We start from the raw sequence: 16957 nt of genomic DNA, 5'->3' as shown, positions 1-16957 counted from the left end.
TGAAACTATTTTCCTTACACACCTCCACATGTTTGCATGTGCCACGGCGCACACTAAAAATCTTGAGAAAGGTGAAGGCAAAGAACTGAAATTGTTCACTTTTTTCCTACAGCCCCACTAAAAAAAAGGAAATTAAATGCCATAAATATATTCAAACAATAAAGATTTGATTTACAGTAAGAAAAGCAAATAAATTGTGAGTAACGATTGGAGGTTGCAGAGGTCTCCAAACATTACATGATTTTTATTTGTCATGTGTGTTGCAGGATCTGGAGTCACCGAGGTAGATTCAGCACAGAGATTCTGCTTAGCTTTTTAAAGACATTTTGCTTGTCTTGAGCTGCCTCCCTTCTCCTCAATCAAACAGCAGCAGCGTGGACTGCACCGGCACCTCTGTAATCACAATACTTTCAGTCCAATAACTGCAAAACAATTGTTGCAATTATTGACTTCACACACATACACACAAGCGACTCTTCCTCACTGCTTTTTGAATTTAATAATGTTTACTGATGATCCTTTGGCCACTGATACAAATACAGACAAATATGTCTGCAACTGACCTTGAGGTGGGAAGTATCCTACAAATGTTCTACCATGGTACGCAACAAAATACACCTTACCCTAAAAATATCTTAGTCCAGTGGGGAAATTCCTACCTTTCATATTTATATACACACACAGATCTTTAATCTGTTATCTTGTCCCTGAAATTGTTTCAAATAGCCCTTATATTCAAGAAACCTGCCTAAAGTTTTGCGTTTCTTCTTCTGGGTTTGCAGAAACAGTTAACTGAGAATGGACGGAAAATGAAGAAAGTATGGAATTCAAAGATAATTAATTTACTATATATTTTCGAGGGATCAAAGTTTAAAACCACCTGCAAATGACAGGAAAATAAAAAAAAAATTAATAATTAATGTAGCTGACAGCATCCACTGCACAAACCCCAGGGAGTAATTGCCCAGAACCTGGGGGAGCTGAGGGACATTTACAGCGGCGCAGGTCAGTTGAGCTCCGCTCATCTGATCCACGATCTCTTAAGTACAGGTATGGCCAGTGTCTTGGGAAAGTGACTTGGGATAAGGGGTGACTTGCAGGTTGTCAGTGTAGAACTGTCGGCGCACATCCAAACCCAACTGTCCACACGTGCATGGCCGAGACCTGGCATGGAAAAGTAAGCAAGCGTTGGACGAGGAGAGCATTTCGGAGAGGCACTCTCTGTGGGTACCGTTGCTTGGGAAGGACAGTGCAGCTACAAACCAGACACAGCAGCCCTCCTGCTGTACCGAAAACCTGGGACTTTTTCCTCCCATTTCGTCAATTGGAGACAGCATCTTTCACTACTAATTGTAAAGACATTTGAATCCAGCACCGTGCAGCTCACACAGCTGACCACAGGACAGCAAGGTTGGTAGCCCTGCTCTGCCAGGTTAGGAAAGGGTACAATTCTGCATGATCACAACGTCGTTTCTCTATCTGTCCCCGAGTTTCAGGTGTGCAAATATCCTGCTAAGAAATATATTTTTTCTGCAGAAAACACAGAACTTGAGCTGTTAATATCCGCTCTACAGAGTCACTGAAAGACAGAAGGCACATCTACTGTGCCCAAGAAGATTCAGAGATACTACATCAGGGCATTCTGCTGATCAATAAAAACTATTTTGAGATACAAGAGCAATGAAAGACAGTTAGAAATGGCTTATTAAACATGATTATATTACAGACCGCAAAATTTCCATGGTGGGGAACTCATGATATAAATGGATAGAGAGCGTAGCACAGACTGGAGTGCAGGCTCTCTCCGGCTCCCAGCTGACACCGGAGCACAGGAACAGCTGGCGCAGTACTCCGGAGCACGCGCGGGTCACCACCATCGCTCTAGCATGCTTTCTTCTCCAAAAGTCATCGTGGCTTCTCCAAGAAGCATACAAGCTAAGAAGTTAGGAAGGTGAGGGACTCTCGAGTGGCAGTGCATTGCAACAATCCATTTGGTACACGCGCAGCGATCAGGGTACGCTTAGTGATCAAAACAGGTCTTCAGACGCGTCTGCTTGAAAATCTAGAAGGCCAGGTAGGAAAGATACCTGCACTTTACTCTTCTTCCCAATGCTATCTGCAGGTACTGCTGGCATACCTCTCAAGTTCTGGTATAACATCTATAGCAAAAAAAGTCCATTTTGACCTGTGTTCATCTATCTCTGTATACTTTCATTGCAGCAGCACATCAGCTTTGTCTACGCATTCTTCTGCCTCCCATGCCTCTGGGCACAGGCACAGTAGAAAAATACCAACATACATTTTATAGTAAAACTTTGGGGTTTATGACTGGGGCAAATGAGTACCTTTTCTGTAACTCCCTGCGAGACACAGCCCTGCGAGCTCCCCCTGAAGGCGCAATGATAGTAGAACTATGTTCCAAGTTATTTTTTTTACGAAGCTAGGAGCACGTTTTTAGCTAACTACGATGCAAGCAGTGCACTCTGAAACAAGCTGGGCAGCAGAAACTCCCCAGCTTCAATTGTTGCCCAAGTGCTACTGGCTCCCTGAACCCTTTACCTCTTTGCCTTAGATTTCCCATGTGTAATTGGGGAATAACAACACTTACCTACTTCACAGCAAGACTCTTGTGAGAGCTAATTAATGTTTGTTGCACAACACTTTGAATTTGTAAAATGTCATTTAAGTGATAAGTATTATTGCCGTTATCATCAGTGTTGTCCTGGGTACCACAGATACATAAAGCTGGCTGCTGTAAGAGCTACTTAATACATTAAGAATGACACACAAAATAGTGGGAAAAGCATCAAATCCTTTTCATTTTTTAGGAATGCCAAGTGCTTAAAAAAAAAAAAAAAAGTGGTTGACAAACGTCTGCTTGCCTTACAGATTTCTTTGTTAAGGTCTGCATTTTCTGCCACGCTCGCTGTGACTGGGTAGTGCCTTGTCCCCGAAGTGGCCGCTCCAACTGGTCGTCAATGGGACCCATTGTGTAACGACACTGGAACCTGCCACACGGCGAGCCAGCTGAAACTGAGATGTCACATATGTGCGGTTTAATAAGTATATTTTTTCCTAACTTTGCTTCCTGTGGAACCTCATTTCCCTTTTTAATTTCATTTTCCCTTTCTAGACAGCGAAGGTAAGGTCATCAGCCAATGATGTAATACGCTAGTTAGTAACACGCTGGAAACTGTACCACATATGATAATAACTATATTTAGTTATAAAATTTCAACATGAATTATATTTCAAAAAGCTATTTATATAACTCCTTCTGTGGATAAATTACAGCGATTTTTTAAGTATTCATATTGGTCGTAAAAAAAAAAGTCTTAAATTATATCCAAACGGTAAGGACATGATTCTGTACACGAGGAGAGAGATGCTGAAGGTTTATTCCCTCCTGAAAGGCAGGGCTTCCTAGAAAACCCTGTTAGTTATAACCCTGGGACAGATGTGTGTCCAGTTTGGACCTTATACCCTAGCAATTCAGTGTGCCCCCCCCCCAAAAAATTAAACAGCAGCACCAAGGGCTGGTGTTCTCTGGTAATTTTTTCCTCATTAACCTGGAGTTCTGGGGAATCAGCTCCAGTCAGGAAGATATTTACATGCAGATCAATGGGAAACGAGATTGCCCAACACACACTGTGTTCTGCACAATATTTTAGTGTCCCAATCCTATTAAGTGCTATGAGATTTATACCATGAAGATCATGTACCATGCTATAATTTACATTTAAAAGTTGGCTTGCAGCTGCTTATCCTTGGCCTGTTCTTCCATTATATCCAAATTAATAACGTCTCCAACCCGTGCTTTCCTATGCTAAAGGGAATGAAAGACTCGGGGCAAGGGAGGGGGGAGGAAATAATGACAACAACAATGGGTGGGTGGGAAGGAAGTAGCAACGGCAACAAAATCGACACCAAATGACAAAATTCCTGAACTGCTGTAATGTGCTTGAAAAAAAGTCTGCCTTGATTAATGCACCTCTGATATTGTGTGTTAGAAGTAAAAGATCGTCAATATACTTTTCATATTTTTGGCTTCTCAAATAAGTTCCTCGGTGAGAGATCATTATGGCAAATGCACAGAAGGCAAACTACCGAGGGCTCCAGTTCTTCTCTGCTAAACCTCCAGTGACACTGCAAAGCACAGATAAAAGTGTAAATAAACAGATAGATAGATAAGATACAGGGTACAAATCACAGAGATAAAATTTGGAAAAACAGCCCTTGTAAGTATAAAGTGAAGGATATCTTCGCTTTAGAGACTGTAAGCTGAAGGACAAAGTATCATTCCTCAACTTAGGTTAACACAGGTTTAAAATACTCCGATTTAGATTACAGAAGAGGTGCATATGCACAAGAAGCAGCAGCGTATGTTTTTGCTTTAATCTAACGATGGTGAGGGCTTTCCAATCGATGGCCAGGAAGGTCTGCTGTCCCCAGAGCAAACAGGAGCCGGGTATAACACAGGTAACCGCAGCGCAGGCCACAGCGCCAGTCTGCCAACGAGCGTCAGCCCAAGCCAAACGGATTGCCGAGTGCCAAAGCCCAGTTCAGCTTGCACCATCATTCGTTCAACGGCTGACTCTGCTAACGTTGCTGCGGAAAAGGGAGGGGGACAGTAACTAACATGAAGCATTGGAAAACCTACTAAGAAACCCACCCGCAGCAAATCCATTTCTGTTGTGAAAACAGGTTGAGACCAAAAGCACATGTCATGCGAGACATGAGGGGCACGCCAACTTTCACTGGGCTTGAAATAGAAGGTTCGGCAGCGCACCAGTGGGTACAGATCATTAAGCATCCAAGGCAGAGAACGGACATCAGTGGGATCCATGGAAACTAGACTGCTACCCCACGAGTGGAATTAAATATAATAGGAATAGGCTACACAATGGGACTGAAGGATCCAGTAAGACAAAGTGCGTCACGGCATGTAAGTTACTGAGCCAAGCTAACTAAGGAGGGTGCAAAAAGGGTTTCTGCTGCACATTCTATCTCTCCTTCAGAAGGGGATAAGAAAAAGCTGGAGCAGAAGAAGAGTTGATGTGTCCAAGCCAACAGGAGCTTAAAATCACACTGGAGAGCAAAGAGTGGGCAGGAGCAAGAACGAGAGCAGTAGCAAGGGACAAGGGTTATGTTAAACATGCAGCACCCTTACAAGAAAGTAAACCTCATCCCCTTATTACTAAGTGCACCAAACCCCATCCTTTATTTACCATATATGCGCACGTCTTTGACCTATATTTTGAGAACCATTAAGGACAAACAAAACTGAGGGGAGGAGGGTTTGTTTGGGGCTTTTTTTGGTGGTGGTGTTTTTCCTCTTCTTCTCTTTGGTGTGAAACAGCACAGCCTCAAGCCATTCCTTACAGTTGCAAACATGTTCAAATGAGACCTTCAAAGACCGGAGGCTGAACTCCCCAGGGTGGACTCTCTTGTAATCATTAGGCTAAGCAGAAATATAAAATTGCCGTAAACAACAAACTCATAAAAGAGAATGTTAAATATCGTGCCACCAAGTCAACAGGAAACCCAAGCTATCTCATAGGCAAGTCATGGTCATGATCCACACTGCGTTCACCTCAAAGCGTAACTTGGTTTCTTTGTATTTATTCCTCTTTTCTGCTTATTGCTTTCCGTGACAACGAAAGCCGACAGGGGAAGAAGAGAAGCAAAAACAAGACAGTCATGGTAAGAACAATACTTTCAGCTGCTGTTTGCCCTCCTAACAGCATCAGGAAGGCAAAGAAAATAACCATATGCTGCAAGTTTATTTAGTAGAAAAGGAGGGGAGAACTCCAAAAGAGTGCACAATCCAGAAACAGCAGGTTTTGTATTAAACAATCACTGTATTCACTTTTAATGATGGCGCTTTTTCTCGCGATAAACAGCCTGAAGAGCACAGGTGATCAGCAGGCAATAGTAAGGCATGGCATGCTGCCTCCACACCCTCTTCACTTCCTAAATCGCCTCCTGCCGGAGGAGCCGGAACAACTCGCCACTTTTGCAAAAGATGCCAAACCTGCTGCAGCTGACACTCGGCATCCCAGCTCATCACTAATAAAAGAAACAGATGAACCTTCCCTTTCTTGAGCTAAATGAACAACTCCCTTTGTGTGACCTGTGATTCCAGAACTGGTGACCAGTTGGGTGACCAAAATATGGGAAAGGCAAAAGAATGCTCCGCCGCCACTGGGCGGAGGGCAGCATTACAGGACTAGCTGCAGCCAGCTCGGTCGTAGGTACAGTGACGCACGCTGGAGAATTTGTTCCAGTAACATAAAAGCCAAAATGCATTAAGTGATAAAAGTTCTCAAAAGAATGCCTAAGACCACAATTAGCAGAATATATTGTGTTTTAACTTTCTAACGTCTTTAGCTAAGAACATCTCAAACTCTTCAAATTAGCAGTATGATATATTCATTTAAAACCAAAAAGATGAAATTGGAATTAATAATAAACTCGCTACTTGCAAAAACGCTGCTTTACAAACAGCATGTTTACTAAAAGCATATTCCCAAGAGCCTTGTGTTCCAACTATAACGCTCTCCTTCACCACTGTATACTCTGAATAGCGAGTTTGGGCTTAAAGAGCTTTCACATTTTGTTGCAGCCACGACCTACAGTCACATCGCATGAAACCACGTACAACTTCTAATCCCGGGCTGCCTGCCTAAGCAGCGCTCTCGTTTATGCTACTGGCATTTCTTCCGCAGATACCGTCCCAGCGAAGGCCAGGGACGGCAGAGGGGTCCGCATTGAGTAAAATTCCATTCCAAGTACAAACAGATCTGTGTGTGACCAAGGGCTGGGTTTTGCCTGAACGGGAAAGCCCAAAGATCTGCCTCTCAAACATGTGACAGTATGATTTCTCAGGTAAGTTGCACTTAACATACAAAAACCAAAATAAAGCTCTCAATTCATGTACTACCTGGCAGAAAGGGAAAAACTAATAGCTAGGAGGACTTTGATTAATTAAGTTTTCACTGCAGGTCTTACTTTTCAGCAAGCTGCCGGCGTTACTCTACTTTGTTGGGTATTCCTTCTCAGCATATTCACTAATATCATTTAATGCTGATATAATTCACTTGGCAGCGCGTCCCACAGTTTTGGCTGAAATAAGTACTTCTAACATTTACAGACCCCTGCCCCAACAACTAATCCAAACGGAGCAGCTGTTCTCCTGTCTCAGTGTGGAGCTCCTCTTGGCACCTTGACCACAGCCACCACACGTCTGTGAAGCTTGTGAAGAGACTCGACCGTATGGAAAATACCGTACTAGCTCAAAGCAATAAGGATCTGATCCGTATCGTGACTCCTGTGTCACGTAAGAAGCAGTTTCTTTGTTCGGTTGTAAATTTCGCTTGATGCATCTATTGTTCTGGTACGGTTTAAAAATGTAAAGCCGAATAACTTCTTGGTAAAAATTACAGCATCTGAGTTTCCCTCTCCATCCCCAACATTACTATGGTACTAAAGAATCAAACCTTAGAAGCTGAATTCCTCCTTCCTCCCCTGCCGCAACCCACACCAGCCTTCAGAAGGGTGAAAATAACAGGTGCTGCTCTGTGTTCACATTCACACGGCTCCTTTTGGGAGCGGAGCTCCTGTATTTATCGGATCCTGTGGTACAAATTCTTAAACTACTGACAGAACAGGTGATCTCGCCTGCCTTTCCATATAAAAACACCCAGTAACTGGAAGATTACAAATTATTAGAAGTTAACACAAAAAGTTTGAAGTACTTCAGGTAACTTAGAAGAACTGTATATAGTAACTCGTTAAAGACCTGGCCCAGACCTGGCTCAGAGAGGAGCACGACAGAGGCGACAGGGAGGGATATTAACAGCCATGCAGCAATTTTAACTGCTACGATAGCAACACTGATAGCACAGGTTTTGTCTGGAATTGGGGTTGCATCACAGGGCAATAATTTTCAAAGGCCTACAAAGATCAGACGTCCCGTTCCCGTGGACATTCACTGAACGCTGAGCTCCTCAATATTCCAACTCAAGCCCAGATCCCACGTTGTCAGAGTCACTGTCACTACAGCCAGCCAAATGTAGGGCCTTAAAATGGCAAACGCAATAAGGTATTTGTAACACTTGAATCTTTAAGGTGAAATTTCCCCCAGGGGTCCTCGTTTTTTTAAAATTTCATATGAGTCGATTTAGGCCAATTTCGAAAGAAAATCTGCTGTAAAACCATTAGTCACATCTCAGAACTGCAACAGAGGATGGGCTTCCCACGTAATGAAGTGGTGAAGATGGTGCACCAAGTGTCCGCACCGAACAGATCTGCGATTCCTTTCCTAGCTTCTCATCTCAGTCTCGGGCATAATAGATGAACCTCCGTCAATGGAAAGAGGCAGCCCCACAGAGACGTGTTCTTAAAGGGAACGGTTACAATGAAACCTCTGCTTGAGCATTTCCCTGGATCACATCCACATCAAGCCCCAATTCTTTTTGTTTTGACAGTTTTGTAATGTAAAATAGAAAATACGTACAGTAGAAATACAATCAAAGTCCTTGCTACTTGAGTATCTGGAAGTCTTTCCTGTTTATAAATAGTAAAAACGTATGTTTATGTAAAGGGAAACACTGATTTACTAGAACTGATTGCTTCACAGTCTAATTACTTTTCAACTGGCTGTTCCAAATTAAGATGTCATTGATGGCTTTTTGTGATATATTTCATTTTAAGCAAATTTATTCTATAATAGAGCACATCATAATGGAAAGCAGAGTTCCCACTCTTCCCTCCTCTTTGTAGCCTGATATCTTGACAAGTAAATTAAATTTAGCAGTTAAAATGCTTCCATTAGTAATTTTATTAAGTTAATTAAGGAATCTCTCTTTCTGAATTTTAACTACGTTCATTTCAGCACAACCTTGATTTTTATTTTTTTTTTTTTTAGTTCCATATATTTAGTAACCATGACGGTTTCTAGGACAAACAACTACCTACACAACATTCTTGAGGCTATGACAGACTTAACTAAGGGAAAGACCGAACTATTTTTAAAAACCAAAACCTCACTTTATCTCTAAATTCTTTTCTTTACAAAAAAAGATTAAAATAAGACTCTCCTACTCAAATCTAGGGAGAATGTTTGCCATGAGCAGTTCCAAAATCTACAAGCCACTGCAGAAATGCCACGTCTAGAACATTTAAAATAGGTAAAGTGTAAACCGGTATCCATAAAGTGAGAATTAGCTGAAGACTCACCTGTTGCTTAATCCAAAGTCATAACTCCTGGTTCACGGAAAGTCTACATTTTATAACTAGTGCCTTACCTTTCATTTACCTTTTTCATCTTTCAACACAGACAAGGCACGGATATAACCAAACATTATGAGAACAACTGTTCTCTTTTATATCCCTCCTCCCTGAAACGTAGGACTGTGAGAAATCTCCTGAGATTTTCAATTGCCTCCAAAGCAAAGAAGTCTGGGTAATTTATATCCAAACTAAATTCATAAATTGCAAACATGCACTAGTTAAGTGCTTTATTTTTTCAGTCACCACCGCTGCAATACGCAAGAAGCCTCTCACAACATTTTCTGATAGCAAAAAAAAAAAAAAAAAAAAATCTGATTTACATCCTCACCTAAAGGAAGGGGATTTTTCAATAGTCAAACATTTAATTTGCCCCAGGACTAGGGCCAAACTAATGATAATGTCCACTTGACATTCCATGGTCTGCTGAAAAGAAGTGTCTACACAAAGTAAAATATGATTATTTAAACCCAAACACTAACCACAAGGAAGGCTGACATTCATTGCCTATGACAAGGCCACCCAGGGGCATGGCTCAGCACAGGCAGATTAACATGTACAGATGTAACAGTGCTCCCTATCACAGCCAAACATGCATAAGTATAAGGAAGAAACAATAACTGAGAACGGTGAATTATTTGCTGTACAAAAGATCAGCCGATACAGGTATGGAGAAAAAAAATTCTCGAGGTGGCAATATTAAAATGGAGAGAAACGCTGGAGGACTCACTGATCCAGCCTGATCTTAATATAGGTCAGGCAACACCCGCGGACGGTCCCTGATGTGCTAACAGACGGAGAAAGCTCGGTAGTAACGCACACACGCACGTTCCACAAGTCCCAGCCACAAGAACATGTCGTACGGGAACCATTAAGCCAGCCCAGCTCTTATTCTGATCTTCTGGGTCTGTGTAGCATCACTCAAACCTCCCTTCTCCGCAGCGTTCCCCACGAGAGCTTTCCAGCACACAGATGACATGACAGGCAAGAAGGAAGAATGCTGGCCAAGGATGAAGTAAAATTGGAAGTCTAAATTACTGCAACACGTATTGTCTCTAATTATGTCACAGTTGGGCTGCAGATAAAAACAGTCATAAAAATGACTATTTAAAATCATATTCATCTCGTACTGGTGGAGAACTGCCTATCGAGATGTTGATCCCACTTCACAATGCAGTTCCAAAAGCATTAGGTGCCTTTTGCCAAGTGTTTTGGCTGGAAGATGGGAATGAGGTCAAAATATGGCAGAATTTCTCTACAAACAAGAGCAAACACAGAGAGACTGTGGTTTTCTTTCATTAGTAATGGCCAGAGACCTTCGGATGAAGTGACGTTTTGTTATAAGAGTTGTGCCTTATAATTTATTTTTGCAGAAATAGAAAAGCCTCAGACAAATTTGCCATTGAAAAAAGATAAACAAAGTTCATCAATTTGAATAAAAATCCTTTTTTCATATTTATAAAGCAAAAGATTTGTGTTGTTTCCCCTGTAATTAAAAAGTTGACATACTGCATTTAGAGCAAGATTTCAGTCACGGAACAAGAAACTAATCAAGCCAGAAAACACATGAAGTCTTTAAGTCTGTTTTTTCCAGTATCAAAGTTAAGCACAGCTATGATATCATTCTCGATGTACCATTGCCATTAAAAAAAAAATAAAAAAAAAAATCCCCTACCCCCACCTCCGGTGTCGGAGCCTCTCCCCATTTCCAGGCAGGACACTGGCGTGCGGCAGTACCCGGCACTGCGCCGCTCCCCGGCACCCAATGTCAATGTCTTGCTGCAAGCTCGTGCTAATTTGTCCTTCCCCAGGCTCTGGCCATGGAAGGCACATTGTTCCTTTCTTCTCTACGACAGAAGTACTGAAGGAGGAAAAACAAACAAAAAGGACCCCCTTTTCAGAGAATGAAGTTTTGTACTTTTTAAGGGGGGAAAGGGTGATTACGTCTCCGTTTCAAGGGAAGGAATTGTTCAAAAGCAAAAGTTCGTGCAGTGGATAAATTCCTTACCACTCTTTTTTTTTTTTTTTTCAAAAAGTGTTTCTAATACTTCAACACATCTACAAGCTTGCAGAACCAGTCAACCAACCTCCTCATCCCCGAGATTTAACATTAATTAGTTATCTTCCAAATCTTAAAATTATGAATTGAGTTACAAATAACAGTGATCAAGATATGATACACAAGTTCTCAATTCATTTGCCCTGAAGCCTAAACTCTATTTCTACAGGCAGAAACCTAACAAAACAAACAAGCAAGCATAAATGGTCTCCACAACAGGATTTTCAAAAGCAGACTGGACCATGACTTCACTTGGGGAAAAGATAAGAATACTTGGGGGGGGGGCGTGGGGAATCTAGAACATGCACAGCACTGATTTTCCTCATTTTTAACCATCTTTTTCACTTTCTGGTAGCTCATCTGAGCAAAATACCTTTGTAACACAGCACTTTGTTAAAAGTTAAGGGACAGCATGAGACAAGTTAAAGACAGCTTCCCATCAGGCTCCTAAGATCCATGAGTAGGATATTAAGCTACCAACAGAGGGATACAAATATTTTTTTTTAAAAAATTACAGGGAGAATAGCAACTTGCCAAACATTATCTCAAACAGGAGGAACAAGCAGAGATGTATAAGGAACTTATAGGATTAAATGCCTCAGACTCTCCCATTCATATTTTCAAGAATTGGGTCCAAAAAGTGGTACCTTGAACTGTGTGTCTCTACTTCCACCTGCAGTGATATTAAGAACAACAGCCTCTCTGAGGAACCCACTCTATCCCTGCATTCAGTTAACCCAAAGAGCCCGGCAGCGTTCAACCCAAACAAATGTGATATCTTTCCTTAAAATTTCCTGCTAGGTTTGTATTTTCTTTCAATAAATCCAGCTATTAAAGACTATGTGAGCAAATAAAACAAATCCCACTGAAAACAGTCACCATTCTAACTTCTATTCTCCTCTACTACAAAAGAGGAAGCCATTTGCAAAAAAACACAGAAACATAAAGCTGGAAAGGATCAGGAGAGGCGGAAGAGTCCATCCCTGGGCACCAAGACAGGTTCAGGTATATTTGCATGGGTTTTAAACAGGTGTTTTTCCATCCTGTTATTTAACACCTCTAATTGCAAGGTCATACAGTCACCCTCAGCAGTCTGTTCCCATGGTTCAGAAGTTTACATCTGTACTAAAAAAACCCCAGCCTTGCTAATAATCAAGTCAGTTTATTTTCGTTCGACACTCGGTGAATATGGAGAAGAATGATTGTCTCGTAATCTTTTATACTTTAAGACCATTCAAGTGCCTCTCCAAAACTACTTCCCCCTAAACTAAACACACACAATTATTTTGACCGAGATATTTTCTACTTCCAGCATAACTTGCCAAGAAGGTCCACAATTTTCATTTCTATCTGTACTATATCTTCCATGATTCACCACAGAAGAGTCAAAAAGAAAGCACCGTTTTTGCCCCCAGTTTGCGGTTTGAGAAGTCGCACCAAGTTAAGGCTCAGAGTGGGCCAGGCCCCCTCTCTCCTTCTCCACACTCACTATTTTCTCTCTTTCATAGGTTCAGCCAGCTCCAGGCTTCGAAGCAGGAATGCCAGACTTCCTTCCTCAGTCTTGCAGGACCCGGACAACACCTGGCATTGCCCCGTCTGAAAAGCACCATTGGGCAATTTGTAGAGAAGCCAAGAGAGATGAGCTTCGACGCGGGTTTGGTTTTCCAAGACTCAATCCGACACCCAATTCCAACGCTCACTGGGCCAGGGTAAGCGCTGAACATATACACACTTTCTTTTGCGGCGACAGGAGATATGCTTAACCCTCCAGAGCCGAGTCACCAATATGCCACCATGCCTCAGAATTCCTATTTTGGGCACTCCGGCACTTCCCAGTCCAAACACTAACACACACACACACACACACACCTTCTCATAAGGTTTAAAACCAAAAAATTATCCTTAGTTGGCTGGGGAAATACAGAACTCCTTTTCTCCTTAGCGTTAAGTAGTCTTTGAATGTCTTCTCAATACAAAAGCACGCTTTTTCTTATATTTGTTTTCTTCATTAAAAATATACCTATTTAACTCAATGGCTTTTACCGACGTGCATTTAATTTACAAAGCACAAAAACCCATATACAAAACCAGCATGAATCTTTCAATAATATGCAGCATACAGTGTAAAAAATAAACTTGGAAAAGTCACATATCAGATATAAACTTACCCTTGGAAGGAAGCCCCTGTACTCTCCGTGCAGGTTGCTCCAGTAGTGTCGGCCAAAGGCCTTTCCCTGCCCAGAAGTCGCCACCCCAGACTAGCTCAAACCAACTGAAGGAAATCTGAAAATCAAATCTAGTCTCCCATAATTTGATTTGTAGAAAATCGAGGAACAAAGCTTTACAGAGTGATTTTAAATAAATCATAATTAATTACATGTGCAAACACATCAACTAAATTTGGATGCGCAATTAAATAACTAATCTCAGTTTGGAAAGGCTGAAAATTGCAATTGCATGCTGAAATGGCCAGCCCCGGCGCCGGGCATGCCCAGGTGTTTCTGTTTGCTCTGAGGGCTGGGCATTGGCTGCTTCCAAGCCAAGGACCACCTGTTGAAAGCACCTGAGTCGACTTGCAATCAAAATTAAACGGCCGGGTTTTTTCTTTCTTTTTTTTTTTCCCTAGGGGGTCAAATATAACAATTTTTTAAAGGTGTATCCAAGAAGATCTTCCTAGAGTATCAACCTGGAACAAAATCAGCCTTAACATGGTAACTGGAGATATAAACATAGATTCAGTTAAAAACATTTGACGCAATTAGAAATAAGTGCTTCTTTCCCAAACTCTCTCTCATGAATACCAACGCCCTGCCTAACTCCACTGCAAAGCCACCCTAAACAAAAAAGCACCATGATTTAGGCAGCGAGCATTAGTGGAAGTTGACAGAACACCAAATTAATTCACATCCCATTTACCCCCTGTTAAATAGAAATGTTGCATAAGCTGTCAAGTTTCTTTCTTAAAGATCTTCCGTTCTATTCCAATTTTATCCTGCCAGCAAGTACAAAAAGCGCATCGAGCTGTTTGGAGATGTTATCTCAGGACATCAAATAAATCCACTTTAGGTCACAAGGGACCATTACCTTTATCTAATTTGATTCCAAACCGTATTTTCCCCAACGCTGGGGCCAGGATTTCACACCTGTTTCTCATCTGCTTTGCTGGATTGTTCCTGCTTTACATAATACTCTTGAAAATTTTTCCCATCAAAAGCAACAAAAAAGTGCTGCTAAATAACTCAGAAAACTTGTTTGCAAAAATCTAACCTTTCAAAATCTAGCATACAAACTTCTTTTAAAGAAAAGTGTAACCCTCCCATTGCTATTTCCTATTCCAAGTCTAAAAGAGTAGCCCCATCGGAGAACATGCAAGTCGACACACAGGGATGCCTCTGGGGTCAGAGGGGGAGGATTTTTTCTTTTCTGGTTTTCCACTGTTATTCTCGTGCTACAGGAAAGGCCTCCTGTCAAACAGAACCTGGGAATCCAACAATAATATAAACAATAACTTAGAAACTAAATACCTTCTCTGAATTGTGTTTATTATTCAGAATATCCTGAGTTATGGTAAGCCGCAGAGAACACGAAAGCAAAGCTATGGGATGTAAGAGATGGACCGTACTTCGTGCCTTCACTGTAACGCCTGTCTGGACAGAACAGCCGAGGCATTTTCTGTTCCAAGGAGCCTGCAATCTCAACAGCTGCTGATCTCTAACAAACCTGTTACTTGCATGTTTACAACTCCCATTCAAGCTGTGCTGGTCACTGGTATTTACCTGACAGGCTGGGCCTTGCGCTGCTATATGTAAATTGCAATTATAAACTTATTACACCTGTGCATTAAGCATCTTTCCAGGCACGCATATGGTCAGACGGCAGCTGACACTTTCATAATTCTCCAAGAACTTTCGAGGCTGGTGTAACACAGGGCTAAAACCCGTCTCACAGACCCCGGCAGTTTTGGCCCTTCGGAATTCGAGGGGGATGAGCTGTAAATGCAACTATACTGGAGGTGGACAGGCTGTGACTACGGACCACGACGGTTCTCTCTGGAAGGCGTACGAGCGGAGGAATTACAGTTCTAATGAAATTGTCAATAATAATCCTGTTACTGGGAGCTTGAAAACCCTGTTTAATGAACTAGACAGTAACAAAGAAAATAAAAATACTTCAAAAGCTACAGTATGAGGAAACGGTAATTGGTCCAAATTTCATGTCCATGATGAAATGCACGGGGACGGCGTTACCGCCGAGCAGCATTATGACCTATCAGGGGACCGCTGTTTTGTCAGACCTCCTGCAATTATCGGCTGGAAATGGGGGCTTGCTTTACGTGCACAGGTTCTTCGTCACACAGCACATAAAATGGTCAAAAGCGTAGGCACGTCTGCGTGGAAAAGTCTGCAAGGTTTTAAATAATGCGATGCTGAAAGAAACGCGTATTATCCACTGGCAAGAAGGGAGGAATGTCATGCCCCACCACGGTTTCCAATGCCCTCGGTCCCCGTCCACAGCAGGCCCACCAAACGCTGCGCGGCACCAGAACCTGCGCATGGGTACTGAGGTTTGGGTCCCAGGTGTTGCGGTGTTGTTTTTTCAAGGAAACAATATTTTCTTCAAATTTATGCGACTCAGTTGCTGCTGCATGCTTCACACAGAACATATAAGAAAATTTAAGCAGCGCACAACTTTTCGCAAGTAATTTGTTTTTATCGGAAGAAAGGCAATGCAGCTGTACGGAGCCGAAGTCTTCACCAGTTGCCTGTATCATACTGAGCCCAACTAGAGCAGAATCCCAGACACAGCAGAAATAAAGATAATTTCCTGAGCCTACTGTTGTGAAATTTAGTGAACGAGACTTCCCCCTCCACCTCAAAATGAGACAAAAGATTTGATTTGTCCACCCCAGTGGATAAAGGGAAAAATCAAGATGGATAGTTTCACCTGTAAACCTTTAATAACAATATCGCGTTCCGGCAGATCCCAGAGCACTTCTGAAGCGCTTTTAAAATATGGGGGACGTGCCTTTCGCACAGCCCGTTAGCAGGAGAGCAGCAGGACGGGTGTCCTGAACCCCAGAGGCGTGCTCCGCTCGCGAGATGACAGTCACTGCTGGCTGGGGCCGGTGCCGGCGCCCGGAGCGCGTCCCCCACTGCCTGATGGGGGACCGGCCTGGGGCCACTGGGATCTGGGTATCCCTCTGCTGCAGCCTGCAATGACTCCCAGCTAACCCAAGAGAAAAACCAGAAAGCTAATCTGGATAAAAGAAGATTTTGCAGAAAGATAGCCCGTCAGTTACAGGTCCTTTTAGGCCTTTTGGTAGACATATTGGGTGACCAGGACTCGATATAGCGTCATATTTGAGCAACAGAGCTGCTGGGTGCAAGTTACATGTGAATGGATAACTGGACTATTCAGTCTCCCCAGTGACAACTTCATATGTATTTTTTGCGTCAGCCGACATACCCAGTGCTTACTTGTAGGGGGCGAGCTCCAGGTTACATGCAGCGTTATTAATCCAAACACACATCTAGGAGCAGAGCTCAGCAAACTGGACGCAATTCCCTTTCATTGCATTCAGAGTAAGAATTACAACATGAGAAATGT

The sequence above is a fragment of the Rissa tridactyla genome, chromosome 3, assembly GCF_028500815.1.
Source record: "Rissa tridactyla isolate bRisTri1 chromosome 3, bRisTri1.patW.cur.20221130, whole genome shotgun sequence".
Taxonomy (NCBI): Eukaryota; Metazoa; Chordata; class Aves; order Charadriiformes; family Laridae; genus Rissa; species Rissa tridactyla.
The sequence above is the reverse complement of the archived record's forward strand: the minus strand, read 5'-3'. Positions refer to the sequence as shown.